Source organism: Pteropus vampyrus, unplaced genomic scaffold (assembly GCF_000151845.1).
Source record: "Pteropus vampyrus isolate Shadow unplaced genomic scaffold, Pvam_2.0 Scaffold38, whole genome shotgun sequence".
Taxonomy (NCBI): Eukaryota; Metazoa; Chordata; class Mammalia; order Chiroptera; family Pteropodidae; genus Pteropus; species Pteropus vampyrus.
Genome location: NW_011888819.1, coordinates 6997988 through 7014563, shown reverse-complemented (window position 1 = coordinate 7014563; position 16576 = coordinate 6997988). Strand labels below are relative to the sequence as shown.

General features: G+C 30.8%; 1 protein-coding gene and 1 pseudogene across 1 annotated transcript in view; one reads left to right on the top strand and one right to left on the bottom strand.

Annotated features, from left to right (window-relative positions):
- The window catches only part of NCAM2 (neural cell adhesion molecule 2), a 445018-nt gene that overhangs the window by 158559 nt on the left and 269883 nt on the right, over nucleotides 1–16576 (top strand). The window lies entirely within an intron of this gene.
- LOC111738464 lies at nucleotides 10366–10483 on the bottom strand (annotated as a pseudogene).

Genomic DNA, 16576 nt, shown 5'->3' with positions numbered 1-16576 from the left:
CATCAAACATACTGTTGGTTGAGAATTTTCTTAAAATTTGCAGACATTTGCAGTCTCTTTTTATATATATCTTATAACTTAGATTATTTTCCAAATTCATATTTTGTAAAGAAGAAGTACAGAAGAAATAAACTGTAAAAGTAAAATATATTTAATTCACTTCTATTTGATTATCTGCTGCCTTCAATTTTTACCCTATAATATTATTTATAAGGTTTAATAATACTGGTCATGTCTCATGGTTACAGTGTTAAGTATGTCTTCACTTTGCTTTCTTGCATGGGGATTTGAGAGTGCAGAATAATGTAAATAATGTAATAGAATGCCTGGAGCTGAGAAGGTATTCAGAAGTTATCCAAATTAATTATAAAAATGATGGCATTTCGTATTTTGTATTTATTAACATACAAGAAAATTTCTATATTGATGTAAAAGATATGCCAGAGGGGAAGTATTTGTCCTCAGGTGCTTGCTATTCATTGGAAAGAAAGTGCAAAAGTTCAATGGAATTAAATGTGACGGGATGATAAAGAGTACTATACATATAGTAGTGTACTTCAGAGTAGCTATGTAACAGAATAACACACACTTGCTTATAAACATGGTAATAGAATTTTTTTTGTCCCTTTAATTCCAGTGTTGTCAATGGCAGTGAGCCTGGCATCCACTTGGATGTGTACCAAGGCTGTGAAGTCAGAAATAATGTATCGTGTGGACCTTCCTTTAGAGAACATTCAAAGTGCATTAGAGGATGACCTGGAGAATGTTATCATGAAATATGCTAAGTTGGCTTCATTTAGTTGCTTCTTTAGGTTTCCTTAGAGTAAATCAAGAGCTTACCTCCAAAGGCAATGAATGCATGAAACTTTTGTAAGAGGCCTAGCAATTTGACATAAATATGCTAATATCCTGGTTTATTAGATTTTGCATCTTTCTGTATCATTGGAATAATAATTAGTATGCTTAGGGAAATAAATACATCACATCCCATTCAAATTATCTGCCATAAGTGCCATTTTTATCAATCAGAATTCTGATGACAATCAAACAAGGGTCTGTTCACAGTCGTATGTTCTAGCAAGTCTAGATCATAAGGACCCATGTGGCTGATGAGTAGGCTTTTGAAATTGCCAGACTTAGGGTTGATATGTAATTTAGAAAATTAGTTGTTTAAACAAATTTTTTCTTAAAGAATCAGCCATTCACACCCTGTATAATGTATAGGCTGTGGTAGGATAGCCAGATTTAGCAAATAAACATGCCTAGTTAAATCTGAATTTCAGACAAATAGTGAATAATTTCTTAGTGTAAGAATCTCCTATGCAATCTTTGGGACCTGTTTATACTTAAAAAACATCAGCTTTATCTGAAAGTCAAGTTTAAGTGAGTCCTATATTTAACCTGGCAACCCTCCGTGGAGACATCTCGGCACAGATGGAGATCTGAATCGTTTCTGCTACGTGACCAGTACCGCTTGAGAGATAATGAACTTCCCATAAGACTCTATTTCTGAATGGCGATTGCATGGATTTTATATTTTAGTTCAATTCATTCAAGAAATATTGAGTGTCTACTGGATGGGAGGAATTCTGCAAGGTGCTTGGTAATAAAATGTAGTCAAATCACTGCCTTTCGGGAGAATGTTTAACTGGAAATGAGGTAATAAACAACATAAATCAATAAAATAATTTTGAATGGAGAAAGATGTTATAAAATAAATTAAACAGTGATGTGAGAGAAAGGAGGGCCATCTTTCAGTAGAGATGCCAGAGAAAGGCTAGCTGAGGATATAGATTGAACTGAGGCCTAAAGGTTAAGAGTGATCTGAACTAGTCATACCAACACCTGATATACAAGCATTTTAGGTAGTGGGAAGCTATATGTACATACATAATAATGCTCTAAATAGAGAAAAGACTTAACACAGAGTATAAAGGAAAATTATTTCTGAAACACAGTGAAAAGTTTTAAATTGAATAGGTCCTTGCAAGATATAGAAAGAACTTTTTTTTTTCTTTTTTTCCCCCAATTGAAAAGCCATTGGATGGCTTAAAGCAGAACAATAACATTTGTCTATATTTATAGATGAGTTCGATTGACATAGAATAGATGGGAGTAGAGCATGAATAAAACTGAGACACAAATTCAGTACTCTAGGTTGGGGGATGGGAGTTGAGTGATGGCAAATTTAAAATATGAGAATGGTAGCAATAAAGCTGCAAGAAGTGGAGAAATTTTAAGTTTGCTTTGCAAGTAAGGAAAAGGGCATGTATGATCTGCTGAGGGCTTAGTTGTTGGGACTAAAAGAAAATATTAAGGATGACTCAACATTTTAGCTTGGAGTAGTAACGGCGCTTTTACTAAGAGAAGAAAGGAAGGTGGTGAGAAGAAAGAGTTTGTTAGTTTTTATTAGTGACAAATGGATTTGTGCTATGGTAGATATAATTATTTTTTGGTGGACTCTCAGAATGGAGTAGCCCAACATTACCATCTAATAGTCAAAGCAACTCACATATTCTTTAACTTTTTTTTCTTATTATCTAGAAGACTAATTTTCCATAGAATTTGGTGTAAAATGGACATATCTGAGTTAACTTTCCCTTAAATTTCAGAAACATGCAGGATGTCTATGCAGAAAAAAAGAGATAGCTGTGAAATTATTCTGAAAAACCCAGTTCTCTCAATTAAGAGATAACACCTGTAGGTTACCTGATTTTGAAGAACTGGGCTATTTGTACTACTCTGTTACCTTTTCTGAATCATCTGACTGGAGCTTTTCGAGTAAATCAGTCATACATTGTAAGTCTATATCAATAACTCCAGTGCCATTTCCAGTTTATTTGACTAAATATTAGCATCACAATAATTCAAAAGAAGTTCAATAACCATAAATATTAAGAAATGAAAGTGTCATTTTAAACATTTCTATATAGTTGAAATATCTTTTAATGGTGATGAACAGTCATAATTGAATTTCATTATTAACCATCTGTCTTTTACATCCATTTGCTAATTTGGTTTTTTAATAAATTCATGACTGATATCAATGTAGTCTTTAGAATCTTTGAATCTAGAATTTTTCTTTGAAAATGTAAATGGCCACATTATAGTTTGATCATGTACTATAGTGTTAAAAGAAAAACTATGGCATATTAAAAATGTTGAGTTTATTTGAGCAAAAATCCATTTAAATTGGGCAGATCCAATCTAGCAGATAGAAAGGAGCCCCCAGGAGCTGTACAAAAAGAAAGACTTTAATAGGCAGAAGGGAGCTGGAACAAGGAAGTTATAGTGGACACAAATCTGGGTTGGCTATTCCAAAGTTACTTTCCTTGAGGGCATGGCAGGAGTCTACCAGGCAAATTACCTAACTGGTACTGATCAGGGGATTTCTGGTTTATGGTTATATTTTTGGGAGAGCCAAAACTGTTGTTAAATCTTGGTTTGGTGATATGGGCATAGCATAAGCGACTCCATTTTAAGACCTGTTATCTTGTTTTTAACAATGGAGAACTAAAATGGTCAAAATATAAACAAATGTATTTGGGGGGAAAATAACATTTAAGACACTTTAGGTAATATATTTTAAATTTAAAAAAAATTAAAATTTTTTTAAGAATTTTACTCTCCCTGAAGAAGATTTAAAATTTTATATATTAAATATATATTTATGATCTTTATGATAATTTCTTGGCTAAATTAAAACATTATATATTTTCTAGGTTTCATATAATCATGAAATTATAATAAAACACATTTTTGTTAAAACAGGCATACTACATGATATAATTTTTTTTTTTTTTACTTAACATTATTCTGTAATAAATAACTGCTCTGCTAGTTATTCGTGGCTCGGGTTTATAGAGCTGTTTGTTGATGGAATGATAAGGAAGAAAAACAGACCATAGCAAGCCTTAGAAATTAAAATCTCTCAACATTATTACCTATTAAAACCAAAGGTACATGTAAATAGAAATATCTAATCTGTATTAAATGTCAATGCCTATTTACTTAGAATATTTTTCACTGCTTATTGGCACAACTTTAATGTATTCTAGAAATACAATATCAACCACATTAAGAGAGAGAAAACAAGACAGAAGATGAATGTATTGTAGGATGTATTGTGAAAGTTATCTCCCAAACAACTTTTTTTTTTAAGAAATCTTCTTTAGCATTATTAAACCTTATTTATTGTTCCTTCGTATTTCTGTATCTGCTTTGTAAATATCAGCTATACGTTTGCTTATAGGTTTCACCTATCATATATCTCTGACTCAAAATCTGTATTTATCCGTGATGTTTCTGAATCACTTTATAGGAAATCTGGTAACTATTATATCTTTCATAAAATTAGCAAAGGCAGTTTTAGGAATATTTATTAATTAGGCTTACTGAAGACCTTTGAAATGCTTACCATTTCACATGACCAATAAATAGTAAGTGAATTTAGAGCAGTTTTTTTATTTCATATTCTATAAAAAATTATCATATATTTTACATATATATAAAGCCAATAAAGTGAAAGGAAACTATATATTACTTTAATTTTTATGAAAAACTTATTTTACATAACATATATTAGCATAACATATACTAATATAACATGTTAACATATTTCTTGCTCTCTCTTTTTTTCTCTGGTTCTTGCCCAGCCCTCCTTCTTCCCTCCCTCTTTCCTTCCTTCTTTCAATGAAGAGGACATTTTCCCCTCAATGAAATGAATTGTATTACATCTTCCTTGCCATATTGACCATCACTGCTTTTGTCGTAAGATAATATTACCGATAAGTAATATAAAAAGAGGAATTTTGCTTGATAATGCCTGGCGTATATTTTGGGAAAACACTTTATAAATGTTTATGTTTTATTTTGATTGATAGGAATTAAGCTCTAACAATTTTAACATCATTTTGAAAGTAGTAATTTAAGTAGAAAATCTTCTGTATTTGATTCATTTGAACATAAAGATATTAGCAAATAAATTACATAATAAAAGGCATATTATTGCTGTTTTCTTCTTATCATGATAAACAAGTCATCTAAAATTTTTCTCACCAAAGCAGCTAGTCTGGATGAATTATTCCATTTTTATTTTCATTTCTGGTAGAATAATTCTAATCCTGAATTTGGTTAGTACTCCTAATTTTTCTTTTGAGAAAGTGAGCTTGTGTCCATTTGTGACAAATATCAAATATAATAGGCACTGCTTTCTTTTTATTTTCATTTAAAGATTTGTATTTTATTCAGTTAATTTCTGACTGCTCCATTATTCCTTATACAATTTCAATTCTAAAACCATTCAGTTTAGCAAAACTTTAATGTTCTGTTATTATCAGAGAAACAGACATTTTCTATGAAAGAACTTTAACACAAGATAATACTATATATATGTATTGAACTCATAATATGAACCAATCACTAGAGTTAAAGAGATGAATTAGACTTGTTTGCTGACCTTGTACTCTAGGGTTTCCAAAAGTGGATTTTTAAAGTGTGCTGTAATTTATAATTTATCTTCATCTACATTATATCATGTGAGTGTTTAGTTAAAATTTTTAATCTGGCTTTATATAATTCTTTGACAGTGGTAGAAATCACAATAGTATTAAATTTAGATTGTTTCAAATAATATATTTTTAATCATTTAAATTTTTAAAAAAAATAACTATTGTAACTGCTTATTCAATGGTCTTTTTATGCTTAGTGCTCAGGCTTGAAGAGATTTTTGGCTGCAGATCAGTGTCAGATATTCGCATGAAGCGGGGTGAAAATTTGTCACAAAGGTCAAGTCTACCTCACAAATAATTACTAGTTGCCTCAGAGTTGGTGAGGCTAGATTCAGAGGTGAGGACCTATAATATTTGAACTTTGCTCAGTCTTGAGGGGCTCACTAACAGCCTGATTCGTGCTTTTCAGGTCTGCTTCTGTGTTTTTATGTAATATTTTTATGAAATTAAGGTTTGAAATGTCTTTTCCTTCTAATAAACTTAGAAACTTTTGTGATTTAAATAGAAGTAATTAACAGCTTTACCTCGATGTTTCTACGAAGCTACTTAGAAAGTGTACTAACTGTAGTTGCTGATTGCATTATTAATGTTTTCGAGTTGTTTACTTGATATTTCTCAGACTGATATTTGAAAGCAGTGAAAAATAATGTATATCAAAAAATAGACTGAATTTCTTATGTAGATTTCTCTATTCTCCTCGTGAACTGCTTCGCTGTAACTTGTTTTTTTTTAAACAAAAATACTAATGAGAAGTTCCAGTCAGCTTCAAAATGGCATATTACCAACAAGCTGTGGGTATTGTCTTCTTTTATCAGTGACATTTTTCAAAAAGCCATCTTCGTAGTTTCAGTTATTATGGTGTATCTGGACTGTTTTATTCAAATTAGAAATTGTATTTGCTTTGCTATAGAAATAATCTCACGTTATTATAAATGTCATTTTCATGAAGATCGTATAATTATTTGATAGTCAGTTTTGCTTGTGCAGAGGTAGGACATTATGGACTGACTCTAGTGCAAGCTTCAGTGTCAAACCTGTACCCAGTCTACCAAAAGAGCAGGCACTTATCTGTTTTTAGTTACCTATTGATGTATAACAGAAAAAAGACCCAACTTTCATAGCTAATAAGAAAAACAATTTATTATTCCTTATAATTTTGTTGGTTGATTGGGAATTTTACTCTTTCATTGTCCAATGAGACACTGAGATACTTACAGGGTCCAAAATGGCATCACTCTTAAATATCTGACTGTTGGTGCTACTGCTGTGAGAGGTCAGCTGGAGATTTTGCGCAGGGACTTCATTTGTCTTTCACATTGGCTTCTCCTTATCACTCCTTGGGCTTCCTCACAGAATAATGGCTAGGTACCAACAAGGGATCTTCCAGTGACTAGTGGCAAAAGTCCTGCAACTCTTAAGACCCAGACCTCAAAGTTACACAGTGTCCCTCTTGCTATTTTCAATTTTTCAAGAGTTTGCGAGGTGACATCATAGTAGAGAGAGTAAAATTGATTCGCCTCTCCTTTGACTATGAATAAACACAATTTATTAATCTAAAAAATGTTAATGAATTGTTTGCTATGTTGAAAATCCTGTAGCTATTAAATGCTTAAAAGTCATTCATTAAAAATTTTTCATTTTTTTCATTAATTATTTTTTTTTGTTTTACATAAGATTGATATGTTTATTGTGGCTTGTGATAGCGAGTACCCAAACAATATCACAAGCAAAGCAATACAAAATAGGAAGTTATTGACCTAATAAGCAAGAAGATGGTCATAAAGAGAAATGTATACATTGCATTGATGTCTGAGACCTTAAACTATAGCAAAACTCTGGGTAACTCTGCAACATTCTCTTATTATATAGCTATCGCTGTTATCTTTCTAAGAAGTGTGTATTTGGTGTATTCACATGTACTTTTAAAATAATGCTGTAATATTCTACAAGTATGTGAAAGTGACATTTTTTTACATGTCCTGTTCATGAGTACTTCATCTTCAATTTTTTGGAAAACAAGCTATAAGCTCAAACCCAATTCACTTATACCACTGCACATTTCCACATTGAAAAAAAAAAGATTGATTGAATTACATTTTCTAAAGATGCAAACTCACGTTTTCATACTTTTATAGACATTATTTTCTAGTGCTGAATTTCAGTAAAATAAAGCATGCAGGTAGGAGGAAAAATACTTTTGATTTGAGTTCTAATTTCATATTGTCTTTTATGGGACATGACAATATAGATTCCTCTGTACATATTTAGTAGTTGAACAGTTGAATGTGTCTCTTCACAGAATTACCACTTTGTATCATATAATCTCAGCATTTTATGCGAGTAAACTCATTCCATTCTCATCTTTCAGGGCTTATTTAATAGGAGAAGTGAAGTAGGCAGTGTTGATGCAGAAATATATAATTTACAATAACTCTTATTGTTTTCATACTCACCTAAACCTTATTTAAACCTTACTGCTGTGTGCATTGCAATGAATAAAAATAAAAGAATACTTTTAAAATATATATTTTATGACTATTCTTATAACTGTGATGGCCACAAACCCACTGTAGGACAACTGCTCACCAGTTCAATCTATTCCTTACATTAGGGTCTTTGCACTTTCTGAAACTTCTACTGGAATGCTTTTCTCCAGATACTTCCATAAATTGGCTTATTTGTCTCTCAGATCTTTACTGAAAAGTTATATTCATTGTGACAACCACCTCAGTCTTTCAGTATTTCTTATATCCTTCCTAATTTTTTGCATAATGTTTATCATCATCTGACAGATCTTATATTGTGTTGGTTTATTAGTCTTTTGTCTCTTGTCCCATTAGATGTTATCTCTGTGATTATGGGGAATAGTCTTTATTTTAATATTGTTCATAACTATATCCCAGCACCTAGAATAGTTACTTAGTAATCTTTTTGAATGAATGAATGGATCATAATTGAGGAAATGTTAACTCAGCGTCGATACTAATGATATAATTTAATAAACTATTTTAACTGGCCCATGTTTATTCTTTCAGAAGATTATTTAGTAACTTTATGACAAGGTGAAGTTCCCAACAGCAAAGAAATGCATGTTAAGTTATACTGTGACACAGTTCACTAAATTTAAGAGACAGATATCTTTAATATAAAGTTTCTGAACAGTATAAAAATGTTTTAGCATGTAGTTAAGATTTAGTGAGATGGCTATTTTCATAGTAAGCCAAGAATACCTATTTTCACATGACATGAATGCTTGTAGTTTACTCTGGTCTTGGGTTGTAGAGACAGTAGCTTCAACTCTGATATTCATCTCCATTATACTGGTTACTAATGTGTTTCATGATCCTGAATAACATCTATAAATTTTGTCATGTGTCTGTTTTAAAATATTCATTAGTGCTTTGCTCTAGTTGAATGGGCACTGATGAAATTTATGTTAGCTATCTTCACCAACTCAATTTTATTTTAGTTGTTTAATTTAGAATATTACTTCCCTCAAAATTGCTATCATACCCCTAATGCACTGGAAAGACAATATCTTTGTAAAAATATACTTTAGTTATGATTTTGATGGAGATTAGCACTTGACAACTTGACAGGCTGGACAATAGTATTCCTATTAAGATGTATGTACACTTTCTCCAGATCATTTTAGTCACTTACTCAAAGTGTTCTATGGAACATTTGCTCTTCTATGAAATAAAATAGTCTAGGGAAAGTAAGATTATTTTTATAGCAATCTTTAAATCAAATTTTAAAATTTTACTTTTATGATATTTACATTAACTAGTGCAATACAGATGATAATTTATTGAAACAGCATCAATTGCACATATATTCCATGGCCCACTTGGTGCTAAAAATAAGAATATAATAAGAAGCAATTCTTGAGAAGTTACTGTATCTTCGGTATGGTGCTTCTACTTTATAGAATTTATTTTATGCAGTCCGTACTCCAGCCTTGTGAGACAGGCATTGATTTTTTTTTTTTTTTCATTTTACAGAAGAGAAAATGCAAGGACACCAAGGTTAAATAATTTTCCTAGGTCATGCAACTGATAAATTATGAAGCCAAGATAAAAATGCTTGGGGTTTGACTTCAGAAACCAGTCTTAATCCCAGTGCTATGTTGCCTCCCACATAACTGTGAAGAACAGAGCCGTTGCAATTCTTATCTATGAGAGTGAGAAACAAACTGATCAATCTTTACTGTGCAGTGAATTTTATGGGAAGGATAAGTAAGGGATGCCGTGAGAACACATTATAGCAGCCAGCTAAAGGACCTTTGGGTGGTAAGGAAATGGGTTGGGGAAACGATAAGAATAGAAACCTCACTTGTCTTCAGTTTTATTCCCCAACCTGGTCATTGCAATACTTCGCAGGAGCGTGCACTAAACAGATGTGACATCTAAGCAGAGTCTTAAAAACCTCAAAGTGTGAAATCTGGAGCATTCCCTCTGAGAATTTCACATGGAATGAATGCATATAATTTGAGGGTACTCGCTCTTGGTCCTGTCATAGTTTTAATCTGTTTTATCTAAAAGAATACCACAGTCTTTACTGACCAGGAAGATTTAGATGTCAAAAGTTAGTTTACTACAATGAGACTAAATTAGAAAAATAACAAAAAAGTAAATAAAAACCAAAGTAAATCCTACCAACTCCATAATCTCACATTTTCACTTTAACAGAGCTATAGAATTGAATGTTAACACTAAATTTTACTTTATTTATTTATTTATTTATTTATTTATTTATTTATTTATTTATTTTTTAGACGAGGCAATCCTTGGTTGACTTCAGAGATTGCAAGGATCTTGTCAGTTTACAATCCCTTATTTTTTTTTACTTTTTACATCTATAGCACCTGGTCTTCTTAGGTGGTCTCCCATCCAAGTACTAACCAGGCCCGACCCTCTTAGCTTCCGAGATCAGACGGGGTTGGGCTTGTTCAGGGTAGCATGGCCGTAGACAGATCACTAAATTTTAAAGTATATGATCATAATAGAAACTCACCAGCATATTTATTAGCTAAGATATTAAAATTTGAGAAAGGAGAAAAATACTCGCTGTCAATATATATATACCCATAAAATATCACAAAGATAATGTGCTTCAGCATTTTTTCCCCATCGCTGTAGAGATTTTACTATTATTGTACAATTTTTGTCTGTTTTAATTAAAATTCATTTAAGAAAGGTAATTTAGTTTATTGAGGACACACTGCTGACAAAAACATACAGTTAAGATTAGGAATTTGTGGAGAAAAGAATAAAATCAGGAAATCAGTTTCTATGAGATATGGGAAATGTTAATGACTTCATGTACCAAGGGAATGCTTTAAAGTTGAGATTTGTTAAAAAGCAAAAGGAAAAAGAAAGTAGTGCTTATTATTCTAACTTAAAAGAGTACTCGAATATTTTCTGCTTTAACTATAGGTAGATTTTGGCATTTGAAAGGCTGGTGGCATTATATAGTGGTACTCAAAGTGAACTGTTTCTTAGAATCACTGTGAGAATGCTTAAAAATACTGATGCCTGACACAATCCCCATTCCCATCCCCCCCCATCCCCAAAGATAAAAATTTAATTGATCCTGGATACAGCCCTGGGCATGAATATATTTTTTAAAAGTTCCCAGGTGATTCTAATGCACAACAGTTGTTGAAACAAAATAATCCAGTGCTCTATAGCAAATTGAAGTTGGGAAGATTATTTGTTGGGAAGAGTTAGTATTTACATAACCGTGTCCCTATGTCATGTTCCGATTTCTTGTCAATTTTTCAATTTGAATTTTATAATAAATACCTAGGTATTTTATAGTAAATACCTAGAGTGTTAATATTTAAAGAAATTGTCCATTGTTTCAAAGGAATTTCCAACAAAACAAATCAATTTTGAAAAGCTTAGGCCGTTTCTAGGAAGAGCAAATAAAATGTATTTTTTGGGAAACTCTTCACTAAATGCAATCATTTTAGCACTTCTGTAGCCTATTTTTACAAAAAAAAAAAAAAAGCTTATGATTTCAAGTGGGAGGGTAATTGTAAATAGACCACATTTTTGGATGCATTTGTCAGAGGCGATCAAGGGTCAGCACTAATTTAGTCAAAGTGGACAAATGACACCATATTCTCAGTACAAGGAGAGTAATATGCATATGCAAAATAATTCATTTTCCAGAAATTTGATAGCACAAAGCAAGATAAAATGACAGCTCACTCTTATATAGTTATGAAATTAACACTTAACACACTCTTACACATACAAATATTCACCATTAGTGTTTTGTTTTATTTTTAGATTTATGTATAGAAATCAATAAGAACGCCTGCTTCAAATCATATCCATGCAATGTGCTCTAGATGTGGCTTTGTTCTATGGTTGTTACTTTTGTTCTAGGAGATTAGATGCGAGTTAGCTTAGCTTCATGTTGGAGAGTCCTCAAACTCATGTGCCACATTTCTAAAGCTGTTTTCTATTCAGATATTCAACAACTCTATCTTTGAATAATTTGCTCATCATATTCAATTTCAAGCATGTCTGTTAAAATTGCTATTTTCCTCCTGGAATTGTTTCTGCTTTTGTAGAAAATTACGTTTTCCTTTATATTTACTAATTCTTTATAGAAACATAATTATCAAAGTTTATTGTTTGTTTTTAACTTTAAATGTTTGTTATATAGCCATTTTGAAAAGTGTTTGGCCATCTCTTCCAAAGCTTTTACTTGTGTTGTACTATCACCCAGCTTTTCTACTCTTACATTTATAGGTAACAAAAATAAAAATTAAAAAAAAGATATGTTTATAGCAGCATTATTTCAACAAACCTGGGGTTGGAAACTACATGATTGCTAATTGGTATTAAAATGGAAAAAATACATTCTGATATATTCACATATGAATGATTGTACAGCAATGAGAAATAAAAATCTAGAGTTGCTTGCATAATATAGGTGAATATTCCATATATGATGTTGAGGAAAAGTAATGAAACAAAAACACATAATATACAATTATATTAATATAGAGTAAAAATATAGCCCCATCTAACATACTATTTTAGAAGACAGGACAGTGGTAGCCGGAGTCTGGGACAGAGTGGAGATGCAGGTTGCAGTGGTAGTGAATACAGGACAGCAAATGTGGGGCATTGATTTTGTTCTTTTTCTTCACTTAAACTCTAGTTCTTTTCATTTGTAAAAATTCATGGAGAGAAGACTTTACAATGCATGCATTTTTCTTCATACCTATTACATTTTAATGACATGTTGAAGAAAAATACAAAATTTTGCCAGAACCTGAATTACAACTCTAAAAACAGCAAATGTAAGGATAACTTTTTTTTTCCCCGGGGTGGGGGAAGTGGACAGGGGTGGCATATTCTGAAAAGTAACTTACAGTAAACAACACAAAAAAAATGGAATTTGTAATTACTACAAAGGGAAAAATATATTTCTAGATGTTTTAAAATGTCAACATTTTACAAGTCAAAAATCAATTTGTCTCTTTAATATTGTGGTTTTTGAGCTAATGCTGTCATAGTTGATGGGAGCTTTGGTCATTTATGCGTCCCAGCAAGAGATCTAGAATTTATTCTAGGTCTACTATTATCCTACTTTTTCTTTCTAATTGATTTCTTAAACTTTTGAACTTAATGTTTCTGGAGAACAGTTTAAAACTGTATTGTATTTAAAACTGTTTTCCAGGAAATATATATATATTTTTTGGAATTTATTGTGAATTATGGAAAATAAGTATTCTTCAGAGAAATTCTAGTGCGTATTTTTGTTTCCTCGTCTATTTAGTAATTAATTTAGGTAGCTTTTATTAATTTAATTTAATTTAGGTAGCTTTTAGAGATTATAAAAGGTAGCATATGTAAATTGATTATTACAATTTAGTAATCGTTAGCATAGGAAAATAAAGGTTCCTGATTTTTAAATGTAGTCTTATTTTCATTGTCCTTTAAAAGGGTAAATCATGCTAATTAATTCATGTAGTAGAGTTATTACCTTCTTTTCATGTACCACAGACTTGCCTATTTCTTATTTATGTATTTTGTCTGCAAAGTTGCTCAGAAACAAGTTGATCCTAACAAAACCTACTGTCTCTTCAAAGAGACATGTGACAGCCTTATAAAGACATAGTATCATTTAAATGTAATTTTTAAAGAACAAACGACAATTGAAGAGATTCTTAAATGTGAAAATTATGCACATAAATAATATTATGATTAGAAAATTCTGGGTTTAAAATCTTTCCTGGAAATTCAACTGTTTTTTTTTTTTTTATCTCACATATGCAAGTTCTTGTATTATAATTTATCTCAATATAGTTACAGGATTTGAGAGTGCACATAACACAACATAAACTGTGTGTGTGTGTGTGTCTGTCTGTGTCAATTACTAACTTAAATAACATTAAACAATACATTTTAAATACTATTACAATAAGTACATTTAACATACATCTATTTACTTGAAATCTTTGACTCTTTTGATGATTGTGTTTCAGGTCATCATAATGACAAGATAATTGAGCACAGTCAATTCCTCTTCTTATGTTGCCTTATCCTAATTTTTACTCATTCCTTTTATATATAGAAGCTTTGAAAGAAGAACTTACATTTTGTATTGAATGTTTTTATTGTAAAATAATAAAATTTGCTTTTGCTCTAACTCCTCAAAGTTGTCTTCAACAAATATCTATTTTAGGAAGAACTCATACAGTAACTTTAAGCAGAGTTTGGAGGCATTTACTATTTTTAATGTACCAGCAACACTTTTTTTTTTTAATTGGCAGAGTTGCATGGACACTATTTGAATATGATTTCCTCAATATTGAACCTCGTCATCTTAGAACATATAAGGTTGAGTAACTAAATATGATGTGGATTTGAGGAGCATAGTTTATTAATTGCCTTGAAAATGAGACATTGTTATTAGATGTGGTTAAACTTTAATTATCACATAGTGTGTTTGTGAATGTGTGTGTTAAAACTGATGAAATATTTGTAAGTCTGCAAATGCTGTACTCTTCAAGAAAACCATGTAAAACAGTTATTATGGTCAATGAGTTTAATAATTTCCTGTTTTCATTGTCTTTACCATTTTTTTCTTATTATCCTCATATGTATTATTTTCAGAGAAACTTTAAGGAGGAGGCAAAACAAATTATTATTGGTCCCATTACAAAGAGAAGTGAATTAGGACCCAGATGGGTTAAATGACTTTCTAAAGGTCTCTAATTAGCTTGAAACTTCTGCCCAAATTGGCCAGGTGTTTATATAACATGATGGCTGTTAAAAACATTTTGAGATTATATTTGAAATTAGTCTAGTTCAAAAAAATAAAAGAAAAAAATCTAAATATTTTGAATTCTATGCATCTGATTAAATTCATAATTAGGAATAATTTCAACTTCATGTCTTAAAAAAAAATACATGAGACCATGATATCTAACTGCTAACATATAAGAAACTATTTAATTAGTGGTGGCAATTCATTTTATCCTGTTTTCTATCTATATAGAACAGCAATACACATGAACTTCACAAAATTATATTATAAAAATATTGATACCTTCATTTCTAGTACAAGTTTATAATGTTAAAAAAAACTATTACTTGGACATAAATCTTGATTTATCTGAGTAGATGCTATACATATAATTTCCTATTTTTCCTTCATATGTAAAATATTGTATATGTAATAGTTAGAAATAAGACTTATGACTGAGTGTATCTTTCTAAAATAAGTAAAATGAAAACGAAATATAATTTTTAAAATGGAATGCCTGCCTCAAAACAAAAGTGCAGGTGAGATAACTATTTTAATCTTAAAATTAGAACTAATACAAATTAGTTCTTTTTCATGTAAAAAATGAGAAAAAATCAGAAAGGGAAACAGATTTGTAAATATTTTTTTTGCTTATCTGCATTATTATACCAACAAATTTGTGTAGCCAGGATTGATTAAAAGAGAACAGTTTTATTTTACCAGGTAACAGCATTTTAAAATTATACATACTGCATCATGCTGCATCATATATCTTTATGACATTTATTTTCTTGATAAGATTTCCAACCCATATTGTACTCATCTGACCAAAAAAGGAACAAGAACAATAACAAAAACAAGGAAATTCTGTGTCAATTACATTCCCAGTAATAATAATAAGTAGGCTGTAGGTCATGGAAAGCTTGGAAAAGAGTGGTCATCATTTACTCCCTTCCCCTACCTCCTCTATTTAATGATGTTATTGAAAAGCCAAGTGTTAAATAAATTATTTCAAACCAAATATAATGATTATATGACCAAGTAAATAGAAGGTCATGACACAAGTGGTTCTAGTGATTAAAATTTTATTCCTTCCTTGAGATTATAACGTATGAGTTTGTATAATTGTTATGTCTTGGGTATTCATTAAATCTGACTCCTTGGTGAATGAACCCATTAGTGAGATAACACATCAATTTGTTATGAGATTTGAAATGAATAGGAGAGATTATGTCAGCAAGGTCAGATAGATAATTTCTCTGAAATTCTAGACTTCAAACTTTATAAAAATTTATTTGTAGACAACTTCATCATAACTTAAAATAAATACATGCAATAGACATAATATTCACTGTATTATTAACAATAAATACTTTTGCAAATATGGAGAATATTTGCTTGACACGTTCTCTGTGCTTTACAGGTTTAAAATGAAGTGGTATAACTTTACTCTGCTTGGATACAAGTGAGTTAAGTATCTCTCCTCCTGTCTTTGAAAAAATGTTGTTGTTTTTAAAATTTTCACATTACATCTTTGAAGTAGTACAATCAGATTTTCCACAAAGAAAAACAAGTAAAGGGCTGGCAAGAGATTACTAAACTTAAAATATTGGCCAGTGTAGCTGTTAAAAGACAATAAATATTGTGAGTTTTAGCAAATATTCAGAAGTGTATGGAAATTAGAACAAAGTTAGGAGATAAATATTCTTTGTGTTCAATGATGGTATAAAAGTATAATTACTACCCATTAAAAATTTATAACAGATATATTTTAAAATAAAAAATGGGTT